We start from the raw sequence: 13,838 nt of genomic DNA, 5'->3' as shown, positions 1-13,838 counted from the left end.
GTCAGTGGAGTAGTGAATAGCCATAATGTGCGCATTTGGCGTTCACAATCCCCTGGCGAGCTCATGGAATGCACCAGAGGCGGTCCAAAGGTCAATGTTTGGTGCGCGCTACTGCACGATCGAATTATCGGGCCATTCTTCTTCGCGGAGGCTACCATCATATCTGCAGTGTATCTGGACATGTTGCAACTGTATGCTGTTCCTCAGCTGCTTCAGTATCACCCCGATGTCTTGTTTCAGCAAGGTGCACCGCCTCATTGGGTTTTGGACGTCCGTGCCTATCTCGATATGACTTTTCCTGGGCGATTGATTGGTCGTGATGGGCCAACGGTTTGGCCTCCACGCTCTCCTGACATAACCCCATTAGACTTCTTTTGATGGGGTTATGTCAAGGACGAGGTCTACCGAACACGTGTACCAGATCTTGAAACCCTGCGGCAACGGATAACCACAGTCGTTGAATCGACCCCTCCAGTGAAGTTGGCTAATGTGTGGACGGAAATTGAATATTGCCTAGATGTGCTACGTGCTACCAAGGGTGCTCATGTGGAAGTTTACTGATGTGTGAAAAAAACTTTGATAGTTTGTAAACAATTAGAGACCAGTTTCATATTTGTATCTTACTTCTAGCCTGAGTTATCAATTTATGTAATCAGGGAAAGACTTTTCGGACACCCTGTACATTTCGGATAAAGTAGAGGATGATAACAACATCCTTCAGTTGTTTATTACAAACTACGAAAGATTAAACACATTGCGTATGACACTGTAGACAGGGAGATTCAGTTTTGTGTTCTACATCTACATCTACATCCATACTCCGCAAGCCACCTGACGGTGTGTGGCGGGGGGTACCTTGAGTACCTCTACCGGCTCTCCCTTCTATTCCAGTCTCGTATTGTTCGTGGAAAGAAGGACTGTCAGTATGCCTCTGTGTGGGCTCTAATCTCTCTGATTTTATCCTCATGGTCTCTTCGCGAGATATAAGTAGGAGGGAGCTATATACTGCCTGACTCCTCGGTGAAGGTATGTTCTCGAAACTTCAACAAAAGCCCCTACCGAGCTACTGAGCGTCTCTCCTGCAGTCTCCCACTGGAGTCTCTCTATCATCTCCGTATCGCTTTCATGATTACTAAATGACCCGCGGTCTAGGGATAGCGTCTTTGATTCATAATCAAAACGTCTTCGGTCCCGGGTTCGATCCCCGCCAGTGTCTAAATTTTGATAAATCATCAACATTAGCGGCCGAAGACTTCCGGCATAAGAAGTCAGCCTCATTCTGCCAACGGCCTCGTCAGAGAGGGCGGAGGAGCGGATGGAGGATCAGGGCACTCTCTTGTCCTAGGGGTGGGAAATTGCCCCTAAAGGCGGAAGAATCAGCAATGATCAACGGCATGAGGATGCAGAAGGCAATGGAAACCACTGCATTAAAGACACGTAACGTGTATCCACAGGACATGTGGCCTGTAATTGAAGAAGTGTCATGATGATCTCTCCATTGGCAAAAGATTCCGGAAAAGTCCCCCATTCGGATCTCCGGAAGGGGACTGCCAAGGGGGAGGTTACCATGAGAAAAAGATTGAATAATCAACAAAAGGATAACGTTCTACGAGTCGGGGCGTGGAATGTCAGAAGCTTGAACGTGATGGGGAAACTAGAAAATCTGAAAAGGGAAATGCAAAGGCTCAATCTAGATATAGTAGGGGTCAGTGAAATGAAGTGGAAGGAAGACAAGGATTTCTGGTCAGATGAGTATCGGGTAATATCAACAGCAGCAGAAAATGCTATAACAGGTGTAGGATTCGTTATGAATGGAAAGGTAGGGCAGAGGGTGTGTTACTGTGAACAGTTCAGTGACCGGGTTGTTCTAATCAGAATCGACAGCAGACCAACACCGACAACGATAGTTCAGGTATACATGCCGACGTCGCAAGCTGAAGATGAACAGATAGAGAAAGTGTATGAGGATATTGAAAGGGTAATGCAGTATGTAAAGGGGGACGAAAATCTAATAGTCATGGGCGACTGGAATGCAGTTGTAGGGGAAGGAGTAGAAGAAAACGTTACAGGAGAATATGGGCTTGGGACGAGGAATGAAAGAGGAGAAAGACTAATTGAGTTCTGTAACAAGTTTCAGCTAGTAATAGCGAATACCCTGTTCAAGAATCACAAGAGGAGGAGGTATACTTGGAAACGGCCGGGAGATACGGGAAGATTTCAATTAGATTACATCTTGGTCAGACAGAGATTCCGAAATCAGATACTGGATTGTAAGGCGTACCCGGGAGCAGATTCAGATCACAATATAGTAGTAGGCTGAAGTTCAAGACATTAGTCAGGAAGAATCAATACGCAAAGAAGTGGGATACGGAAGTACTAAGGAATGACGAGATACGTTTGAAGTTCTCTAACGCTATAGATACAGCAATAAGGAATAGCGCAGTAGGCAGCACAGTTGAAGAGGAATGGACAACTCTAAAAAGGGCCATCACAGAAGTTGGGAAGGAAAACATAGGTACAAAGAAGGTAGCTGCGAAGAAACCATGGGTAACAGAAGAAATACTTCAGTTGATTGATGAAAGGAGGAAGTACAAACATGTTCCGGGAAAATCAGGAATACAGAAATACAAGTCGCTGAGGAATGAAATAAATAGGAAGTGCAGGGAAGCTAAGACGAAAAATGTGAAGACATCGAAAAAGATATGATTGTCGGAAGGACAGACTCAGCATATAGGAAAGTCAAAACAACCTTTGGTGACATTAAAAGCAACGGTGGTAACATTAAGAGTGCAACGGGAATTCCACTGTTAAATGCAGAGGAGAGAGCAGATAGGTGGAAAGAATACATTGAAAGCCTCTGTGAGGGTGAAGATTTGTCTGATGTGATAGAAGAAGAAATAGGAGTCGATTTAGAAGAGGTAGGGGATCCCGTATTAGAATCGGAATTTAAAAGAGCTTTGGAGGACTTACGGTCAAGTAAGGCAGAAGGGATAGCTAACATTCCATCAGAATTTCTAAAATCATTGGGGGAAGTGGCAACAAAACGACTATTCACGTTGGTGTGTAGAATACATGAGTCTGGCGACATACCATCTGGCTTTCGGAAAAGCATCATCCACACAATTCCGAAGACGGCAAGAGCTGACAAGTGCGAGAATTATCGCACAATCAGCTTAACAGCTCATGCATCGAAGCTGCTTACAAGAATAATATACAGAAGAATGGAAAAGAAAATTGAGAATACACTAGGCGATGATCAGTTTGGCTTTAGGAAAAGTAAAGGGACGAGAGAGGCAATTCTGACGTTACGGCTAATAATGGAAGCAAGGCTAAAGAAAAATGAAGACACTTTCATGGGATTTGTCGACCTGGAAAAAGCGCTCGACAATATAAAATGGTGCAAGCTGTTCGAGATTCTGAAAAAAGTAGGGGTAAGCTATAGGGAGAGACGGATCATATACAATATGTACAACAGCCAAGAGGGAATAATAAGAGTGGACGATCAAGAACGAAGTGCTCGTATTAAGAAGGGTGTAAGACAAGGCTGTAGCCTTTCGCCCCTCCTCTTCAATCTGTACATCGAGGAAGCAATGATGGAAATAAAAGAAAGGTTCAGGAGTGGAATTAAAATACAAGGTGAAAGGATATCAGTGATACGATTCGGTGATGACATTGCTATTCTGAGTGAAAATGAAGAAGAATTAAATAATCTGCTGAACGGAATGAACAGTCTAATGAGTACACAGTATGGTTTGAGAGTAAATCGGAGAAAGACGAAGGTAATGAGAAGTAGTAGAAATGAGAACAGCGAGAAACTTAACATCAGGATTGATGGTCACGAAGTCAATGAAGTTAAGGAATTCTGCTACCTAGGCAGTAAAATAACCAATGACGGACGGAGCAAGGAGGACATCAAAAGCAGACTCGCTATGGCAAAAAAGGCATTTCTGGCCAAGAGAAGTCTACTAATATCAAATACCGGCCTTAATTTGAGGGAAAAATTTCTGAGGATGTACGTCTGGAGTACAGCAATGTATGGTAGTGAAACATGGACTGTGGGAAAACCGGAACAGAAGAGAATCGAAGCATTTGAGATGTGGTGCTATAGACGAATGTTGAAAATTAGGTGGACTGATAAGGTAAGAAATGGGAGGTTCTACGCAGAATCGGAGAGGAAAGGAATATGTGGAAAACATTGATAAGGAGAAGGGACAGGATGATAGGACATCTGCTAAGACATGAAGGAATGACTTCCATGGTACTAGAGGGAGCTGTAGAGGGCAAAAACTGTAGAGGAAGACAGAGATTGGAATACGTCAAGCAAATAATTGAGGACGTAGGTTGCAAGTGCTACTCTGAGATGAAGAGGTTAGCACAGGAAAAGAATTCGTGGTGGGCCGTATCAAACCAGTCAGTAGACTGATGACCAAAAAAAAAAAAATGATCCTGTAACGAAGCGCGCTGCTCTCCGTTGGATCTTCTCAATCTCTTCTATCAACCGTATCTGGATCCCACACTGCTGAGCAGTATTCAAGCAGCGGGCGAACAAGCGTACTGTAACCTACTTCCTTTTTTTTTGCGGATTGCATTTCCTTAGGATTCTTCCAATGAATCTCAGTCTGGCATATGCTTTACCGACGATCAACTTTATATGATCATTCCATTTTAAATCACTCCTAATGCGTACTCCCAGATAATTTATGGAGTTAACTGCTTTCAGTTGCTGACCTGCTATGTTGTAGCTAAATGATAAGGGATCTTTCTTTCTATGTATTCGCAGCACATCACACTTGTCTACATTGAGATTCAATTGCCATTCCCTGCACCATGCGCCAATTCGCTGCAGATCCTCCTGCAGTTCAGTACAATTTCCCATTGTTACAACCTCTCGATATACCACAGCATCATCCGCAAAAAGCCTCAGTGAACTTCCGACGTCATCCACAAGGTCATTTATGTATATTGTGAATAGCAACGGTCCTACGATACTCCCCTGCGGCACACCTGAAATCACTCTTACTTCGGAAGACTTCTCTCCATTGAGAATGACATGCTGCGTTCTGTTATCTAGGAACTCCTCAATCCAATCACACAATTGGTCTGATAGTCCATATGCTCTTACTTTGTTCATTAAACGACTGTGGGGAACTGTATCGAACGCCTTGCGGAAGTCAAGAAACAAGGCATCTACCTGTGAACCCGTGTCTATGGCCCTCTGAGTTTTGTGGACGAATAGCGCGAACTGGGTTTCGCACGATCGTCTTTTTCGAAACCCATGCTGGTTCCTACAGAGTAGATTTCTAGTTTCCAGAAAAGTCATTATACTCTAACATAATACGTGTTCCAAACTTCTACAACTGGTCGACGTTGGAGGTATAGGTCTGCAGTTCTGCACATCCGTTCGACGTCCCTTCTTGAAAACGGGGATGGCCTGTGCCCTTTTCCAATCAATCCTTTGGAACGCTACGCTCTTCTAGAGACCTACGATAGACCGCTGCAAGAAGGAGGGCAAGTTCCTTCGCGTACTCTGTGTAAAATACAGACATGTCCGAAGCTCGTGTTCTAGTGGCTGGCTGTGCAGCCTCTGGTTCACGGGGTCCTAGGCTCGATTCCTGGCGTGGTTGGGGATTTTCTCCGCCCAGAGACTGGTTGTTTGCGTTGCCCTCATCATTTCGTCATTCGTGAACGTGGCGAGACTGGACTGCGTAAATACTGGGACTTTATATGGGCGCTGATAACCGCGCAGCTGAGCGCCCCACGAATCAAACAGCATCACACAGACATTTTACCAGGCACTGAAAAATACCACCTTACGTTGTTCGAGAAACACAGAAAATATTGTTCATTTTATTCCACAAACGAATCAACGGGCTGAATAATTGAATCGCCAGCTTCATCAATTCGGTTTCTCAGCTCTTGAAGAGTATCTGCTATAGGTGTCTATGCCTTTTATGTCCCCCCCCCCCCAAAAAAAAAAAAAAAAAAAAAATTGTTAGGTGTGAGGTCTCATGATCTGGGAGGCTAAAAGCAAGGATCAAGATCTTCTTGTCCACCCCTTCTAATCCACCAGTGTGATTGTTGTTGTTGAAACAACGCCGCACTGCAACATAGAAAATATTGACCATTTTATACCTCACACGAATCAACAGGCTGAATTATTGAATCGCCAGCTTCAACAATTCGTTTTCTCAGCTCTTGAAGAGTAGCTGCCATAGGTGTCTATGCCTTTTATGTTCCCCCAAAGAAAAAAAAAGTAAGGTGTGAGGTCTCGTGATCTGGGAGGGTAATAGCAAGGAACGTATATAAATGAAATCGCTGGAATCTTCGTGAAGTTGACGAAACAAGCAATTTTGCAGAATGTCCAGGTATGACACTCCTGTCACAGTTTCCTCCGCAAAAAAGAAAGGTCCATAGAGTTTGTGAAACGCCGATTCATCCGAAAAGAAAAAGTATCCTCGGCCATGTTCCGGAGAACTGAAGTGCAAGATTCGTACCTTCTGTAATAATCGGCGGGACGCAGCTGCCTCAGAACTGCAGCTTGTAAGGCTTCATATGCAGGCGTCGTTTCAGAACTCGCCCCACAGTTGTTTGAGGAAGTCTGAAGTTCCTGGCCTGTGTCTTGCGGACTTCGGAGAGCTCCGTGTGAACGCGTCCCGCATAAGCTCAACATTTTCATCAGACATGCATGGCCGACTAGTGCTCTTCCCTTTGCATGGGCAACCAACTTTATACAATTTTGTATGCCAGTCATAAACGTACTTGTGCAGAGGCGGCTCCTTGCCCTTCCATAATGGATTTACTTCGCGCAAATTCCAACCCACGAAATGATTTCTCTTGTATGCTACAAACAAACAATTCTGCAGCTCTGTCAAAACTTTGAACCTTCCTCAGTCTATTGACATGCGCAGTGTGTTTCTATCTTTTATAATTTGTCTGTAATAACCAAGTGATATTTATTCTTCCTTTTTGAATCACCCCGCACATACATCCACTAAAGCGCCAAAGAAACTGGTATAGGCATGCATATTCAAGTACAGAGATGTGTAAACAGGCAGAATACGGCGCTGGGTCGGCAACGCCTATGTAAGACAACAAGTGTCTGGCGCAGTTGTTAAGTTGGTTACTACTGCTACAGTAGCAGATAATCAATATTTAAGAGAGTTTGAACGTGGTTTTACAGTCGGTGCATGAGCGATGACACACAGCATCCCCAAGGTAGCAATGAAGGGGGGACTTTCCCAGGGAATCCGTTAAAACATCAAATCTTCGACATCGCTGCTGCCAGAAAAAGATCCTGCAAGAACGGAATCAACGACGACTGAAGAGAATCGTTCAAAGTGACAGAAGTGCAACCCTTCCACAAATAGTTGCAGATTTCAGTGCCGGGCTATCAGCAGTGTGCCTACCATTAAATTAAACATCATCGATATGAGTCTTCGGAGCCGAAGGACCACTCGTATACCCTTGAGGACTGCACAACACAAAGCTTTACGCCTCGCCTAGGCCCATCAACACCGACATTGGACTGTTGATGACTGGAAACACGTTGCCTGGTCGGACGAGTTGATTGTGAAATTGTATCGAGCGGATGGACGTCTACGGGTATGAAGACAACCTCATCAATCTGTGGACTCTGTATTATGTCAGTAGGGACTGTTCAAGCTGGTGGAGGCTCTGTAACGGTGTGGGGAGTGGGCAGTTGGAGTGATATGGGACACCTGATAAGTAACACGTACGTAAGCATCCTGTCTGATCACATGTATCCATTAATGTGCATTGTGCATTAAGACGGACATGGGCAATTCCAGCAGGAAAATGCGACACCCCAGATGTCCAGAATTGTTACAGAGTGGCTCCAGGAACACTGTTCTGAGTTTAAACACTTCCGATGGCCATCAGATTCCCCAGAGATGAACATCACTGAGTATATCTGAGATGCCATTCAACGTGCTGTTGAGAAGAGATATCCATTCCCTCCTAATCGTACGGATTTATGGACAGCCCTGCAGGATTCATGGTGTCAGTTCCCTCCAGGTCTATTTAAGACATTAGCCGAGTCCATGCAGCGTCGTCTTGGTTACTTCTACGTGCTCGCGGGCGCCCTACACGATATCAGGCAGGTGTACCACTTTCTTTGATTGTCAGTGTATATACACGTCGTTCCTTAAAAATACAGGAAGCTCTGGAGCATAATACTCAGCAAAAATATATCCTAGACTGTGTGGTCGAGAAGGGATTCTTACGTGATACAAATATGGCACTTCCTTGTTCTGGTCTCTCGATCGGATCGCCTGTCACGGATCTGAGCGACCGGGAAATGCGATCGGCAGAGCAGTGCTAGACGCGTCTCCTATCCTAGGAGCAGTGCAGCGCTAGCGACCGCAGGCTGTTCAGCCAGACCGCAGACCTGGTGTCCAGTTCTCCTCGCCGCGTTGCAACACGACACAGTGCCAGGACATCGGGTCGTCCGCCTGCTGCTACTTCCGGGAAAAAGTTAACCTGGCAAGAAAGAACTACTGGTTATCAGTCCACTTATGGAATATCACCATTACACTTCAGAATGGTCTGATGTTGTCACTACGTAAGTCCATACAGTGTGCGTTTTTGATCATAATCCGCCGCTCCATAAGCAAAATTACGGCGTGAGAAGATTGTAAAGTATCAGGAAATAGGCAAAATCTTCCTTATGAAATGTTCGACAGGCTACGTAAAGTAGACATTTCATTTAGAATTTTGGTTATTATTTTGTAACACGGAAATATTATATTTTATGAGAAATGTTTGTCATCCTGTCCTTTCTTTGGGGACAGTGAATATTATACAAGGCTCACCGGCCATTTAACCATCTTCTTCTGTGCGGATGCACAAAAAGTGCCCGAACTCTTACAGGAATCGGCAAAAAGCCGCGAGTAATGAGTATAATGGGCAGGGGAACTATGAATATAGGGCGGGACAATAAGTTGAGACTGTGAGTCTCACGGGAGGCGTGCCAGAGATAAGTTCCTGCAGTCGCACTATCCTCTGTGTCCTCAGTGGCTCAGATGGAGCCTCCACGGTCGCTCAGCGTATCCGGTCAGAGGGTGTAAGTAGGCTGTTTATGTTTTCTCTATGTAGGTAGGCTGTTTATGTTTTCTTATTGGCAACGTTACGTAGCGCTCAATATGAAAATCACTGGCTGTGCTGTGTGCAGTCTGTGGCTGCTTTGCATTGTTGTAATACTCGCCATTGTAGTGTTAGGCAGTTGGAGGTGAGCCGCCAGCAGTGGTGGATGTGGGGAGAAAGATGGCGGAGTTTTGAAATTTGTCATGAACTGCTATATTTATATATGATGATATCAAGGTAAATACATTGTTTGTTCTCTATTAATATCTTTCATTTGCTAACTATCCCTATCAGTAGTTAGTGCCTTCCATAGTTTGAATCTTTTATTTAGCTGGCAGTAGTGGCGCTTGCTGTATTGCAGTAGCTTGAGCAGCCAAGATTTTTGTGAGGTAAGTGATTTGTGAAAGGTATAGTTTAATGTTTGTCAGGGCCATTCTTTAGTAGGGAATTTTGAAAGTCAGATTGCGTTGCGCTAAAAATATTGTGTGTCAGGTTAAGCACAGTCATGTATAATTGTTCAAAGGGGACTTTCATATGGCGACCCTGCCAGGATTCGAACCTGGAATCTTCTGGTGGGGAGCATGGGGGCTATGTAAGTAGGCTGTTTATGTTTTCTCTATGTAGGTAGGCTGTTTATGTTTTCTTATTGGCAACGTTACGTAGCGCTCAATATGAAAATCACTGGCTGTGCTGTGTGCAGTCTGTGGCTGCTTTGCATTGTTGTAATACTCGCCATTGTAGTGTTAGGCAGTTGGAGGTGAGCCGCCAGCAGTGGTGGATGTGGGGAGAAAGATGGCGGAGTTTTGAAATTTGTCATGAACTGCTATATTTATATATGATGATATCAAGGTAAATACATTGTTTGTTCTCTATTAATATCTTTCATTTGCTAACTATCCCTATCAGTAGTTAGTGCCTTCCATAGTTTGAATCTTTTATTTAGCTGGCAGTAGTGGCGCTTGCTGTATTGCAGTAGCTTGAGCAGCCAAGATTTTTGTGAGGTAAGTGATTTGTGAAAGGTATAGTTTAATGTTTGTCAGGGCCATTCTTTAGTAGGGAATTTTGAAAGTCAGATTGCGTTGCGCTAAAAATATTGTGTGTCAGGTTAAGCACAGTCATGTATAATTGTTCAAAGGGGACTTTCAAGGGATGCTCGCCCTCTGTAAAGGAATCAACGATCAACTTGAACGGATGTCTTCCGACGTCCGCCCAGACCAAACGCAAAGAACAATACCGAAAAAAAATGCAAGATGGATGGAGCGTCTGCCATGTAAGCAGGAGATTCCGGGTTCGAGTCCCGGTCGGGGCAGACATTTTAAACTGTCCCCGTTGACTTATAACAACGCCTGTATGCAGCTAGGGGAATTCATTTCACTGTAAGTGAAAACAATTACAAAAATTTACTTAGATCCTGGATTTTCTTTTGTACGTCTTATGTGATACTAAATGAGGAACATGTAGATACTGCGAAATGCTGAATAAGAATGTAACCCCAGTGCATCCATATTGGCTCTACTCGACAGGGGGGGGGGGGGGGAGGAGAGAGAATGTTTTGATTTACGTTGAAACGTCCCCTTTGAACAATTATACATGACTGTGCTTAAACTGACGCATAATATTTTTAGCGCAACGCAGTCTGACTTTTAAAAATCCCTACAAAAGAATGGCCCTCACTAACATTAACCTATACCTTTCACAAATCACTTTCCTCACAAAAATCTTCGTTACTCGAACTATTGCAATACAGCATGCGCCACTACTGCCAGCTAAATAAAAGATTCAAACTACGGAAGGCACTAACTACTGATAGGCATAGTTAGCAAATGAAAGATTTTAATAGAGAACAAACAATGTATTTACCTTAATAGTCATAATATATATAGCAGTTCATGACATCCATTCCTACAAATGTACTGTTTCTGATGCTCTCAAAAATCCGCCATCTCACTTACCCACATCCACCACTGCTGGCGGCTCACCTCCAGTGTTGCCAACTCTAAAAAAACCCGAGTCGCTAGATTCAATATCAAAAGTCGCTAAAACTGATTTTACTAGGGGTTTACTGAAAATTTCGTGCTGTGAATGGTGCAATAAGCCGGTGGGGGGGTAATAAAATATTAATAAAAATTGTCTCATACGTAATTGCTATGTCTTAATTAAATGACGCATCGCTTCAACAACATACATATAAAATGCGCTAACATTTAATTAAACGTGTTATCATAATTGACGCAACACATAAATTGTTGTTTCAATCACAGTAGTCAAATATACTAGAAATATACAACTATATTTGTAACAAAAGAAAGCAAGAATTCAAATTAGGTTACAAAATATATAAATACCGGTATGTCAGCTATTCATCGTCGTCGCTAAGAAGATCGAACAACTCTTCTGTTTCATGCTCTGACAGAACAGTAGTTGATGTAGAGGGTTGAACGTCGCTCAAAAGATGATGTTGCAGTTCGACTGGTTTTGTCGCAAAAGAGTAACTTTTGTTCGTTGCAATAAGCTCCAATATGTCTCACGGTATGTCAAAATATGCACAATCTTTATTTTGTTTCTTCAGCTGGTCTCTCAATATGATCAAAGCATTAATTGTCTTTAACGATAATCTGTTACGTTGTTTACTTTTTATAATGTACATACAACTGCATATTCTTTCCACTTCTGCATTTGAATGCGGCAGGCATAGAACAGTCATTGCTAGCTGTGAAATCAAAGAAAAAGGATTCTCCCCTGCGGCATTTTTATACTGAAAAACCTCACTCCAAAATCGAATAGTGTTAGTAGTGTTATTCCACCTAATGAAGTTGATATTATGCCATTCTTGCAGCATATCGTCTATGAAATCGCCGCTAAAACCCAATTTGTTGGCTACAGCATTATTTTTATTCGCTTTGAGTGTTTCTTCAACATTCAGCACTGACATCTTTTTTCAGGATCGTGATGTTACTTGGCAGTCTTTGTTGAATTTCTTTTATGATTTTCAGGCTAAACTGAATGAATCTCTTCTTCAAATAAACTTTATTTTCTTCAAACTTGACTCAGACAATTTCTGTTCAAACATAAAGCCAAGGTTCGGATTTGTGTGCATACATTCGCTTGGAACTGGTATTGTCAACAAATCAACAGTTGGAAAAACTGTTTGTCCGAGTGACTGCATGAGAAATACAAGTGTGTCTAGTAATTTAGTGGGGTCATTGTCTTCTTCTTCAAAAGCTTTTATTGCTGTTTGTACGTCTTTTAAAGCATGTTTAAGGCAAAACACGTAAAGATGATTTGAGTCGTCACAATATATCTTTTACAAAAGATCGGCAGTGTAACAATTGTCTTGAACCATGGCAAGTGAAAAATGTAGCTTTAGTTCTTCCCACTGCTCCAGAATTCTTCGTATTGCTGGTTCAATTGAAAGCCAACGTGTTGCACAGACCTTCCAAATTTTGGTGGCTGTTTTCCACAATTTACTGTCTGATAATCCTTTTATATTCCTCTTGTCTTTTGGGTGAAATGGAGAACCAATTGTAGGTTTCACGTACAAGAAACTCTATGCTTCTAGGTATGGTATTCACTGAGGCATGCGAAACTGCAAGCTGAAGAGAGTGACAAATGCAACGGATAAAAAAAAAAAAAAAAAAAAAAAATGCTTCAGATCATATTGTCTCTTGAGTTGTTCGAAAAGCCCATTGTTTATTCCAACCATTGCAGAAGCATTATCTGTGCCAATTCCTACCATATTAGCGATTGGAAGTTCGAGATCTTTCAAAGAATTCACAAGAACAGCATTCTTGCATCTGCAGTTTCTACTACAGCGAGTTTGAGAAATGCTGATCTAATGGTTTGGCTGTTTACACTATAGTGCCGTATAACGATACCTAACATTTTAGATATTGATATATCTGTGGATTCATCTATTAGTACACTGTATTTTTGGTTACCTATATCTTCAACCAATGATTGTGTAAAATATGGAGCCAAAACTTGAGTTATAATGTTAGTGCACTTTTTACGATGTAATAGCATGTTTTTAGCGCCCTCATCACCGGAAAACACCTTCTTGCGCAGTATGATCTACAGCTAAAATAGAACAATCTTCAGCAATAAATAAAGAAAGGGCGTCTTCCGCTCTGCTTGCTATTCTAACTGTAGTTTTCGGAACAATTTTCACAGGTAAGGTGGTTTGTGTTTTTTTTTAAATCAATTTTTTGTTTATGCTTAATAGTTTTCGAATGCTTTCTAAAATCACACAATTTAGCATAAAACTCTGTTGCACATACTTGACATCTTGCCTTGGATAAGTCTCCAACGACTGGTTACAGCCACCCATTGAATTCAGGTTATGCTTCCCACGCATCCCGATATTTTTGAGCGTTCTGCTTCTTCTTCTGTGGTAAATCCATTTTGTAAGCCACCACAACATAAGTTCCACCAATTTATAATCACTGAAAATACATTAAAACTCAGGCGAACTAGATGTCATGAAACAATCTACTCACTCGGTAACTCGATATCAGTCCTATCGTTCATTGTTTAAAACGTAATAATGTCTGAGATACCCCCACCGAATTGTTCTTGCGTTACCACTGTGCATGTGGTGATAATTTGACTGCGAGTTAACATTTCGAAAAATTAGAGGTTGCTGGACAGAAATGTATTTTATTATACTTAATATTACATATGTTTTTGTATATTCGAAAAATAAAGAGTGTTCAAAAGTTGAAGAATTATAGATCGAT

This window comes from Schistocerca serialis, chromosome 2, assembly GCF_023864345.2.
Source record: "Schistocerca serialis cubense isolate TAMUIC-IGC-003099 chromosome 2, iqSchSeri2.2, whole genome shotgun sequence".
Classification (NCBI taxonomy): Eukaryota; Metazoa; Arthropoda; class Insecta; order Orthoptera; family Acrididae; genus Schistocerca; species Schistocerca serialis.
The sequence above is the reverse complement of the archived record's forward strand: the minus strand, read 5'-3'. Positions refer to the sequence as shown.